Consider the following 12,585-nt stretch of genomic DNA (forward strand, 5'->3'; position numbering starts at 1 on the left):
GCTCAGTCGGCCCGGCGCCCACAGCACAGCACAGCCCTCCAACCCCAAACTCTCCCGCTTTTCGCTTTGGAGGCTGCAGGGAGGAGCAGAAGATCTGGGATCCGGGGAAGGGGTCGGTATACATACCCAGCATAAATCCACCCAGGAAATATGCCAGCGCTGTAGCCAAGCACATCCAAAGCTACGGAAGACCCTGGACTTGGCCATGGCTTCCGCAGGACTGAGAGAGAAGAGCCTGCTGGCCGAGCGAGCCTCGGGAATGCTGGCGAACTAGAGCGCGCCCAGGGGATCCAAAGAACGGCCAGGTTGCTGCCAACCTCACCCGCTGCAGCCTTGCGCAAAGCCCCGCCTCCGCCCCACAGGTGGGTCCAGAGGCGAATGGAAACTGGCAGCAAACTCCTGGCCCCTGGAGCACCCGGGGACTTCTATGGGAGAGAGGAAGCCGTGCAGGGAGAGGAGACATTCTGCTTGTTGGCAGACAACGTCCATTCTGTTGACCCTGGACAAGTTTGCGTTCCGGGGGACTACTGAAAATGTCCCTGCTTGTTCCCTGAAGAACTCTACTTACCAGCCTCTTTCCAGGAGCTGCTGAATGTTGGCAGCCAAGTGCATTTAACTACTGCTTTTCCTTCACTGTTGATCACTCTGCTGTCGGATTCTAATTTCTAACTTGGCACATTTGGGAAACATTTCTGGTCCTGGCTGCTCCCTGATAACACGTTAGTTTCTCAACAACATATAACATCGAAACTGATGGGATTGTGTTCTTTGGTTCTCCCTTACCTGAACAAGTCTCCAAATTTCTGTAATTCTCAAGTTTCTTCCTCTGTGATTGGGGTTTTTGCCTACCTCACTACAATGTTGTAGGTTCAAATTGATACAATTAACCACTGAAAATGCCTTGCAACATAACTTGATGGTAGGTTTTCAACAAATGTCATCTTCCCTGCCCTCCCCCCTCCTATCACATTTCCCCCAGTATTTCTTTCTGAAAGTGATTTAAAGGTTTACAAATGGTGGTCCTCTTAAATAGGATGACTCCATCCATCCATTTTACCCTGGAGGAAATCTTTAGCAATTCCTGAAGGGATTCCTCCTATCCAACCAAAAGCAGTTTGCAGTCAGAGCAAAGATGGCTGCTGAGTGGAATATGAACAGGATAGTACATGTCTGGTTATACCCCCAATCTTCGCTGCATTGTCTGAAGCCCTGATAATCTTAGTAAAGACACTTTTCTTTGTTCCTATCAAGTTGCCGGAAGGGTCTAATTTCTTTTTCTTGCACTGTAATTGTTGATAGATGTATTTGATGGTTTTTCCCTTAGCACTTCTGTAGAAGTAATGTACAATAGAAGAAATACAGGTTTCTAATAACTGTCAGACTATACTACTGAATTGGGTAACAAAGTACAGAACTCTAAAAATCTAATGGCTTCCTAAAACTGCTAACAAAAGATCAAGCTCAGCAAGAACCAATCACATTCATGATTGAATGAACTGATGAATATGACTATAATTTTTATGACTTTTTGTTTGAAATATTACTGACTTTTTAATCTTTCATTTTCATATATGAGGAAACATTTCCTCTTATGTAATGAAATATAGCAATTTGGTAAATTATACCTTTGTAAGCAGAATTGAAACATTTATATTTGTTCTCCCCCCCGATCCCTCCAGAATTTGAAAACTCTTAGTGAGTATTTGTGTTTTTATGGCAATAGTTACTTACATAAATCCACTAATAATCTGTTCTCCTTTTAAGAGGGCACAATTGGAAAAATTAATTATATTACAAGGCTTTGACTAGAATGTCACATTTTAGAATATGCATCCAATCAGACATGACCAGATAGTTTTAAGGAACTAAGATTGACTTTATGGAGACATAAAGCCCCTTGGAAAATCAGCCTGGTACCTTGCTTGCAAAGTTCCCAGAAGCCTTAACAGGTGAGAAAGTAAGGTCACTTCCTGGCAGATATAAGAACCTCAGGATATTTGGGGGACCTCAAGAAGAGAATTAACCCAAATCTATAGGTATTACAGGTGAGTCTGATGGTAAGTTCTTGGCTTGGCTGGCTGACTTCAAGAAGCTATTAAAAATTCAGTCTGGAGATTCCTTATGAAAAGTTTCAGCAAAGAGGATTTAAAAGAGCCTATGTGAAAAAAAAAAAAAAAAAGAGCCTACGTGTTCAATTGCTATCCTTGCCAGACTTATGTAAATATTCAGGCCAAATTTCATGTAACTCATCTTATTTTGCAAACAAATTAATTTTAATTTGGCTTTCTTTGATAAAAATGAGGGTGACGATAGAGAGGAAAAAATTCTCTTTCAGTAGAAACTATAATACACTGTTATTAATATTAGATTCTAGTTCTATTAATCATCCTTGAGATTTTTGTTGTCCACCTGAAAACCAAAATGGATCCTGAATTCTTCTAGTTTCTTCAAATATTTGACTACAATTCTTCAAACTAACATTTCCAGTTTTTCTCCCACTTTTGACTTGGAATCATTGAGAACTAAAGCTGCCCTTTCCCTGAAGCCCTGCTATCTGAAGCTGAACAGCTTGATATAAATGTAAGAGAGACCACCACAATAGCCCATGCTTAGGCAATCTCTGTACCTGTTGCTTTGTAAGCCACTCAGAAAGTTTACATGAATACCTAATGACATCATCAGAGACATTTCTAACTGCAAAATATACTTCAAACTTCAGATCTAGAAATCTTCTCAAATGGAAACTCTCAGGACTCAGTTGCTGAGTTTATATTTGTTCCAATCATTAAACTTTGTTTTACTTTTGTCTCCACAGAAATGCATCTTATTAAATACCTGACTGCTCGCACCCTATAGGTCTAACTTTGAGAGCCCACTTGCATCACTGCCTCCTGAAATGAGTAACTGACATGACCTACTGTCAGAACTAAGAAATTGGCTCAGTGAGATGAAGCAATCTATTGACTCAATTTCTGGAATGTGAAACTTCTTAAAAGAAATTTCAAAGTCAGGACTGTAGGAGAGCAAAATTTGCCACCCCTAAATGTCTCTTTGGTATGTGTACTATTTCTAGATGAAAACAGCCAAGGCCTCAAAGACTCAGGAATAAACTTTTACCTTCCCCCTAACTGCCGAAAAGAATGTAGATAGAGGACCAGTGGCAGGAATGGAGCTATCACCATTGATAACTATAGGATGAACCAGGTGTGGTAGACAGGGAAGAACCAGGAATAGTCTGTTAAAATTCCTCTCAGTGTTCCATTGTCTCTACCTGGCCCAGCAAACTTTTTTTTTTTTTTTTACCAAACATTTGCTTTTCCATTTCCATGTGAAATGCCTTCCTCCCCTTTGAAGTCCCAAACCCTGAGAGTTTTAGCCATTGTTGGGAGTTACTCAGTTTTCTGGGTCTCTCTCATGTATACATGTTAATAAATTGTTTGATTTTCTCATGCTTTAAAAGAAGGACTAAGTTATTTGTGAAATTTGTTTTTTCTTACTCTTATCTCAATTTTTATAGCTAGTAAATGTTGACTAATAGAAAAATCATTTTATTCATTAGCACAGCTTCCTAACCTGATTAATCTTCCCAAATTAAAATTAGATTATTCATTTTTTCAGTATTTATTGAATGGCTATAGCATTCCAGACATCGTGAAAAATTCTGATGATATGACCCTTGCCTTTAGGAAGCCTACAATACAATAAGAAGGCAAATATTGAATATGTAATTAAATGTAAAAAGTTCTAAGAAGGAGCAGTATTACCTTAAATGTGAAGCATGTCGCTGCCTTAATAGGTGGCATCTGCAATCTTGATCTTGCCAATCCATTGTAAAAAGTCCAGTTAGCTGGTTTAGCAAGTCTTTGGACTTTTTAAAAAAATATATGGATACAAATTCAATATCTCTTCTTCTTAATTAAGCTTAAAGCAGAAGGCTGCTATCTAATCATTAGCATCTTAGAGGATATTTGTATCTTACAAAGCACACTTAACAAAGCAACATTGTTGATTTATGCCAACCCCTTGCAGTCCTTCCTTCGAAGCTAAAAAATATATAAGAGACTTTTAGTACTGGAAAATCAGTCTCTCAGTAAAACTATTAACACATTTGATCTGCACATTATTCAGAGCCTCTAGCAAGACAGAACTCATTATCTTCTCCATTCATAAAATTAAATTGTTCCTATATAATCTTCCCTCACCCCTTCTAACATCCTAGAAGAGGCAATCTTGTAACTTCAAAGTCCAAATCCCTTCAAATGGGTCACAGCAAGGTTTGAAAACAAAGTACCACATATATACTAACAAAGCAGTATATGTAAATTTCTTAATAAACATACCAATAATTAAGATTCAATAGAGAAGAAATAATGTTTAGTGTCAAATTTCATGTTTTGGCTGAAGATGTTACCTTATCTCTCATAAATGAGGAATCACCTAGATGCTCACTGTACAGATATAAACATGATGCCATTAATAATGTCACAAGGTGACAGGATGATCTGGTCATCCAGATAGCAACATTCTGTTTCCAAAAAAGTGAAAAGTTGATGTCATGATGGCTGAGATTCATGACAAGTGTTACATTCTAGTTGAGTATTAAAATCCTATGTCTAAAAACTGCCCAAAGTTAGTTTGAAACTTAAGATGTTAGAATGTTAATATATTGTACAATAAACCGTAACATATAACAGGTGAGAAGTGAGACAGGAGTGTAGTGTGAAAAGTATAAAAGACTGATAAAAGTAAGTGAGAAGAAAGTTTAAAAGAAAGGCAGAAAACCATGACTGGATGATTTCCTCCTGAAGTCACAATTACTCTACTCAACAGTAAATGTAGAAATTAGAAAAGACCCACCAAGTTAAAGTGTAAAACAGAAAGAGGGCTGCAACCCATGTCCTCCTATCAATACCGGCTGTGTGTACCATGATGCTAACATTCCAGGCAGAATGGTAAATTATATTATTTGGCCTTTAAACCATGTTTCCCTATTCAGTATTATAATTAACATGTACCTTCAGCCTATTTTCCATGATAGCTTTTATATAATACTACTAGGATTAGGGGACCCCTCATGGTTTTTCTTCCAACATTCATTCCTCATTTACATCCTCAGTCCCTGTGTACCTTCAGTACCATTAGATTATGAATAAATCGCTCTTGATTTATTTATTATTTATTTATTTTTTGGCCGTGTTGCACAGCTTGTGGGATATTACTTCCTCCACCAGGGGTTGAACCCCGGCCCTCTGCAGTGAAAGCACAGAGTCCTAACCACTGGACCACAAGGGCATTCTTAAAATCTCTCTAGATTTTTGATCTTCCTTCTAACAGCACTTTCTCTATTCTATCTTACCTGACACATATTTTTACTTGATGATACCCTTTCCCCTAAAAGCAGAAAAAATTCCACTTCATGGGAAAGTAGAAATAAGTCCTTTAGGACCTCATGGGGTCAGAGAGGAACGATGGACCTTTGCTCTGACATCATCAATTCACTGGTTGTTCTCTTTTGAAGTTACTACCCTCTGATTATATCATCTGCTTCTTATTCTCATCACCGTCCCCAGGTGAACACCAAGATATTCTCCCACCTTCTGCAATGTTTTTCACAGCTGTCTTGTAGATTTTTGGTGCACCTCTGGCCCTTCACTCTTCCTTTTCTTTCACACCTTGCATACAATCCATCAGTAAGTTCTATTGGCTCTGCAATCAATATATGTCATGAATCCAGCTGCTCCACCAGTATTCATCTAATCCTAGCCACAGTCCTCTCTCATCTAGACTTCTGCAACAGACCCCTAGTGGGGCTCTTCCTCCACTGTTGCTCCCATACCCATAATCATTGACTCAGTAGTTTTCTTCATAAAGTAGCAATCAGATCATATTATTATTAAAAATCCTTCAAAGCTTTCTCATTAAACTTAAAAACAAAATTCAGACTCGTTAGAGTGGCAGCTAAACCTACTTGTTCTAGCTTTTGAAGCTGCCTCCCTTCAAGGGAAGACAACACTAAGGAAACACATGCAGACCAAGTGCACAGAGACCAGGAAACAACCACATCAGCAGAGATCACCAGCATCACAAAGAAGCAGGCAATCCCCAAGCGAGGCCTGTGGTACTGTGCTCTCCCAGCGCTGGTGTAGTGCGTCCATATGCCTACAGATGAAGGCATTGGTAAATGGCCAGTGGTTAAGAGAGTCACTGGTCTTCTTTCAGGGTCTTTTGTGGTGACATATAAATTTTATGATTGTTTTTTCTTCTTATGTAAAAAAAATGCTATTGGACTCTTCATAGAGATTGCATTGAATCTACAGATGGCTTTCTGTAGTATTGCCATTTAAACAGTATTAATTCTTCTAACCTATGAACACAGGAAACCTTTCCATTTATTTGTTACAATATATTCTTTTTTTTTTTTTTTTGCGGTACGCGGGCCTCTCACTGTTGTGGCCTCTCCCGTTGCGGAGCACAGGCTCCAGACGCGCAGGCTCAGCGGCCATGGTTCACGGGCCCAGCTGCTCCGCGGCATGTGGGATCTTCCCAGACCAGGGCACGAACCCGTGTCCCCTGCATCGGCAGGCGGACTCTTAACCACTGGGCCACCAGGGAAGCCCTATTTGTTACAATATATTCTTAATAATGGTCTGAGGAAACTGACCCCATGCTCTATGACTCAGATTGTATACAAATACCTGGCAATATCCTCTATATTGGGTATTTTCAGGCTCATTTTTGTATGATCTCTACCTCTGGCCCAACTTTAATATGTTAGAGGTTCTCAAGAGGAGGCTAGAGACAATGATATCACTCACAGTTTTTAAACCTCCAGATGTCTGCTTCCGTCTATACGTTGGATCTCTTAGGTTTCCAACATATTGACTTCACATTAGAATCACTTGGGAGTTTTCAACATGCCAATGATTGGAGCACAATCCCAGAGATTCTAATTTAATTGGTTTGATGCTACGTATTAGTGCACTTAAGAGCTACCCAGGTGAATATGCAGCTAGAGCTGCAAACCACTAGTCTATAATCTTATTTAAAGTTTGATCAAAGATCAGCAGCATCAGTATCACCTGAGAGCAGTTTAGGCTTTATTTTAGATATACTTAATCAGCATTTGCATTTTGACAAGACACGCAGGTGACCTAAATGTACTTTAATTTAGAGACGCACTGGTCTAGAAAATAAGTTGATATCTTGAGAACAAGTCCTTCAACATGTGTTTTTCAAGATTAATTGGAATATTTTCAACACTTTGAATTTTTATATATCTTTTAGAATCAAGTTCCATTTTCACAGGAAGAAAAAAATCCTGGGTTTTTGGTTTTAATTTTATTCAGAATTATCTGACACGCATTATTTAACAAATTAAACTGTATATTAAAACATATTACCCCTAATGTAGCTTCATAGAACAAATATCTACATCTGCTTTTAAGAAAGGGGAAAAGGCCTGAAGTTGCATCATATTTATGAAACTGGGGGAGGCGGTGTTCCCGGGCAGAGTGAGCCCAGGCGCCACGGGAGGCCTCCCATCCGCGCCCGCGCTGGGAAATCGCTGGGCTTCCTCTCGCCAGCCATCGCCCCTCTGAGACCATTCGAGCCCGTCCGAAGCCGTCCGAACCCCTCGGAGCCCGTCCGAGCCCGGGGCCAGCGAGCGTCTCATGCACAGGCACCTGGTTCCCCGGCCCCGGCCCCGGCCCCGGCCCGGGGGCCGCGGGCGGCGCGTCAGAGGGAGGCGAGCGCCGCAAGGTGGCGGCGCCTCCTGCGGCCGAGATGGCTCAGGCGAGCATCAGCATCAAGGCCAACGAGGTCGCTTCTGCTGCTCCTCGTTCATGGGTTGACCTCTCCAGCCGCCTTCTGGAGAGCCTGGACCAGCTGGAGCGCAGGGTGGAAGCTTTGAGAGAAGCTGCTGCTGCAGTTGAGCAGGAGAAAGATTTCCTTCTGAGATGATGCACAGCATCCAGAACAGCCAGGGCACGCGCAGATCGGCGACGGGGAAAGAGAAGAATTAAATCTGACTGCAAAGCGTTTGATGGGACCGTTGAAGTTTCAATGGAAACAATTAGAAACCCCCAGCAGCAGGAGCCCCTCAAGCATGCCCCAGGATCATCAGCGAGGTGGTCAGCACGTTTCTGGATGATTTGGGAAACGCCGAGTCACCTAGCGTCGATGTACAGCGCATGCCCCTCAGAGGTGCCTCCTGGGCTGGGGGATCAGAAGTTTCAGTCCATAGTAATTGGCTGTGCTCCTGAAGATCAGAGGAAAATTAAGAGAAGACTAGAAACCATGCTTAGGTCTGAACACTAATTGAATCTGCTTTCAGCACTTTGTTGCAGTTTTGGAACCAGTTCCTTTAGAATGCGCTAGCAGCTTGATGATGGCCTTGTCAGAGTTTTCTAAGAGCCCTTATAAATAATGACGTATTAAGGATAAAATATTATTTTAAGTGCACATTCTAAAGGAACTGGGTCCAAAACTCTGCAACAAAATGCTGAAAGCAGATTCAATTAGTGTTCAGACCTAAGAGCCCTTATAAATAATGATGTAATAAGGATAAAATACTATTTTAAGTGATAACTAGTTCCGTATGTTAGGCATAACAACTAATTTGATACTGATAGTTGTTTCCGATGAGGAAAATATTTCAGTGTCGTTAGTTTTGTGAAGAACAATTAAAGCTAGAAATATTTTGGTTACCTTTCTAGACGTTTTTAGATTGAATTCTTGTCTTGTGCTAGGCTCTAGCACATCCACTGTTCTTGGATGAACACTTAGTGTGTGAAGGAAAATAAGTGCTCATCTAAGGGAAAAGCCTCATGGTTCTTTTCTGGCCTGTGTCTGCGAAGACACCGGGGCACATGGGGCACTTGTTTGACTAGACATTCTGTACATAAAGCAGTCCACACATTGACCACACATCTGCTAACCAACCAGAGAGCTTAGAGGAATGGAAGGGAATTTTCTCTACATCTTCTCTTTCATTCAGCAGTTGTTTTTTTTGAGATCTGTATCAAATTATTTTGAACCTAAAGATATATGCATCTCATAATATGAATGTATTCCTTGATAATACATGAAAACATGACACAAAATGTGAGAGAATTCACCTCTAGTTTTATCACTGTGAACAACTATATATCCACTTCATCTTTTTTCAAATGCATCATCTTTAAATTTTTAATCATTACAGAAATACAATGTTGTAGCTTGCCTTCAAACAGAAAAAATTAAATGCTGTTGTAAAGTCTGCTCTTTTTTTTTTTTTCAATTTTTGGCCGCACCGTGTGGCATGTGGGCTCAGTAATAGAACCCATGGCCCCTACATTGGGAGTGCAGAGTCTTAACCACTGGACCGCCAGGGAAGTCTGCTTTTAATCCTCAACTTAAAAACCTCTTATTCTTAGTCCTAGCAGTTCTAATTTATTTGAATTATTTCAACAAATTAGTTGGATAAATTTACAATTTATATGTAAACCATGTTTACTGCATAAGAAATTTGTAGCTAGTATACAGACCCCCCAAACATGGCTTGCATATTAATTTGTTTATCAATACACCCAAAAGGATGTGCACAAAATTTCATTAATACTAGATAACATAGACGCCCCTACTATATAGACAGGACCTTATCAATCTTGTCCCCCAGTGTTTATGTGGGTAGCTTTCCTAAAACTGTACAAATATTACATGTTTAATCTTTCATAATATGATATTACAAAGAAATTGCTTTTATTCTTGTTCAGCTCGGTCATCTTCATATATGTTTAATCCTTACTAGTCACTTGTGTTGTTTAATTTTCTTCTTCTTTTGTTTTTTTTTTAAATTTCCCTTGCTATATATAACATCTTCACTACTGGTTTCTAAGAACTCATTTATGAGTGAGAATGTTAACCATTTGTGATGCAATGCAAATCAAATACCATATTTTATTGCCATCAATTTACTATGGTGTTTTGTATTTTGGTTGTGTATTAAAGTATAATCATGTTGTGTTTTCTGTAGTGAGTTCTTAGAAAAGTCCATTATTGTTAAGCCAGGACAAAATGACTTACAGATGGCTCCTTAGGGGGGGAAACTTGAGGAACTAGAGAAGGTGTGTGAAAGAGAGATCATAAAACACTGCAGAACTGACCTTCAGGAACAGCTAGAGGTGGCTAGGCACAGTGGTAGAGATAGATCCAGGGAGATGAAGCTGTGCGTCTGCGAGTTTCTGGGGCAAAGGAGCAGAGAGGGCCTCTGAGGGTCGTGTTCTCCCAAGATGGGAGCACAAGGCTGCGCTCTTAATGTAGCTCTGGCATCAGGGCTCTTCTGGCAACTGTCTCTCTAAAGGCCACTTCATGAACAGTCATACCAAGTTCTATTATATTAGGAAAGGTATTTTCTTCCCTCTGGATTCTTCCTAAATATGAAGTGAAAAACGTGCTCTATTGATGGTATTTATATGCAATTAGTCTTCTTGGACTTTTATAAGGTGAAGGTAGGTCAAGGTAGCTTTCTTCACTTCATAAGTCTAGAGGACTCGGTTGTTTTCCTAAGGTGTTCAGTAACATGAACTCAACTTTTTGCCATCTCCTGGTTCTGCTTCTCTTCCCACTTCTTTTCTTGAGACATTCTCCTTCTTTGCTCCTGCCGCCTAAGTCTTGCTTCGTACCTATTTTACTCCCAGTACTTTTTTCTCATTATGAAGCCTGGTCCTGGAAGGGAGCTTTAGGTGGTTATGTCTGAGAGTTGTAGGGACTGGAGGGTACCAGCCCCTTCACATGTTATTGTGGATTCCTTGCATATTTCAGCCTGAACGCACTCACCCTACTCAGGTTCATCAGTTATTCTTTAAGGGACCTGCCAGCTTTCAATGAATCCCTACTGCTAACTTTTGGGGTTCTGAAATTTATCAGATATCCTGTCCTTTCCTTCTGTTTCCTCCTAAACAGATTCTGATACCCCATGAATCTTAGATATCCCTGATTTGTCTCCATCTGTCCAAATTTTGGGACTTCCAGACAGTTTTGTTGTAGAAAAGGTTCACGAATTTTGATACTGTATCCTAGTTTTTCTTCTGTTTTATTTAGAGTTTTGGAAATATTCCTAACGTACATTGCACTTCTTTTATATTGCCAGAATTCACAAGTGTAGTTTGGAGAAATGCACTGTATAAAAAAATGAAGAGTGCCTCCAACCTGGATCGCAGTGTTTTTAGTAGTTTCCATAAGTTGTATATAAGAGAGAACTAGGACAAAGGAATTGTGGAAGTAGTTCTCCAAGGCATCATGCTCTCCTTCACTTTGAATTTTTGAACATGCTGTTTCCTCTATCTGAACATCACTTCCATTACCCCTTTTCCTACTTAATCTCTATTTATTCAAGGGCAAATTGTGGAATAATTTCCTTTCGGAAAATGTTTACATTTCAAAAAATGCACTTCTAGCAATTTCCATCGCACCATGGATCTCCTACTATTATTTTGTGTAAATATATCTACATAGCAACAGGACTATTTTAAAAATTTCTAGAATGATGCTTTGGGCCAGAGTTGGAACAACATTCTAGCAAGATTATAGGTCATCATGACATATATATATAGTAGAATAATTTCATTAAGTGTATTTAATTTTTTAACGTAATTTATTTTGCTATCTATTATGTATTAGTGGTTTCTTGTTGGAATTCAGTAAAAGATAAGTATGGTAGATGGATGAAATAAAGGAAGCTAAGTGCTATGATCTTAATGTCTGTGTCACCTCCAAATTCATATATTGAACCCTAATGCCCGATGTGATGGTATTAGGAGGTGAGCTCTTTGAGAGGTGTTTAAGTCGTGAGAGTGGAGCCCTCATGAATGGGATTAGTGCCTTATAAAAGAGGCTCCAGAGAGATCCTGAGTGTCTTCTGTCAAGTGAGGACACAAGAAGTCTGCCCCTGAAACAAAGCCATCAGCCAACCACCTTGGCACCCTGATCTGAGACTTCCAGCCTCCAGAATAGTGAGAAATAAATTTCTGTTGTTTGTCCAGTTTATGATATTTTTTTATAGCAGCTCCAATGGATTAACCTAACATTTTCTATGAATCTACTGTGAGCCAGTTATAGGCATTAAATTTAATCTTCACTTATACTTATTCTCATTTCATGAACATATACATGAGGAAACAGATAAGCAATCAGTTAATTATTTTAACCAATGTCATCTTATTGTAATAGCTAATTCACAATTTTAATCCATATTTACCCAATTCCAGTATTTGTACTTTTTTGACCAAATAATGCTTTCTATTACTGATTACACTTACTGGTCATTCTTCAATGTTAGAATGATATATTAAAGTTAAGAATTGTAACTTTTATCTCTGTATCCCATGCAACAAGGCATGGCTTAGAAAACATTAGGTGCTGAATGAATTAGAAAACGCATGCGTTAAATTCACAAGAAGAGCCCCACTTGACTGGATATCTCACTATCTATTCTGGTTTATAAGCCTTACTAGCACTTGAGGGCAAAAATGACTTATGGGAAAATCTGCTGGAGGGCAAAAATGACTTATGGGAAAATCTGCTGATTTTCAGGTAAAAAGAATGAAT

General features: G+C 39.6%; 1 pseudogene across 1 annotated transcript; it reads left to right on the forward strand.

The window, feature by feature from the left end:
• Positions 1–7,782: 7,782 nt before the first annotated feature.
• On the forward strand, positions 7,783–8,316 carry LOC309817807 (BAG family molecular chaperone regulator 2-like; annotated as a pseudogene). Its single transcript has one exon. The product of its transcript is annotated as a BAG family molecular chaperone regulator 2-like (transcript).
• Positions 8,317–12,585: the final 4,269 nt, after the last annotated feature.

The sequence above is a fragment of the Grampus griseus genome, assembly GCF_964374135.1.
Source record: "Grampus griseus genome assembly, contig: HAP1_SCAFFOLD_299, whole genome shotgun sequence".
Classification (NCBI taxonomy): Eukaryota; Metazoa; Chordata; class Mammalia; order Artiodactyla; family Delphinidae; genus Grampus; species Grampus griseus.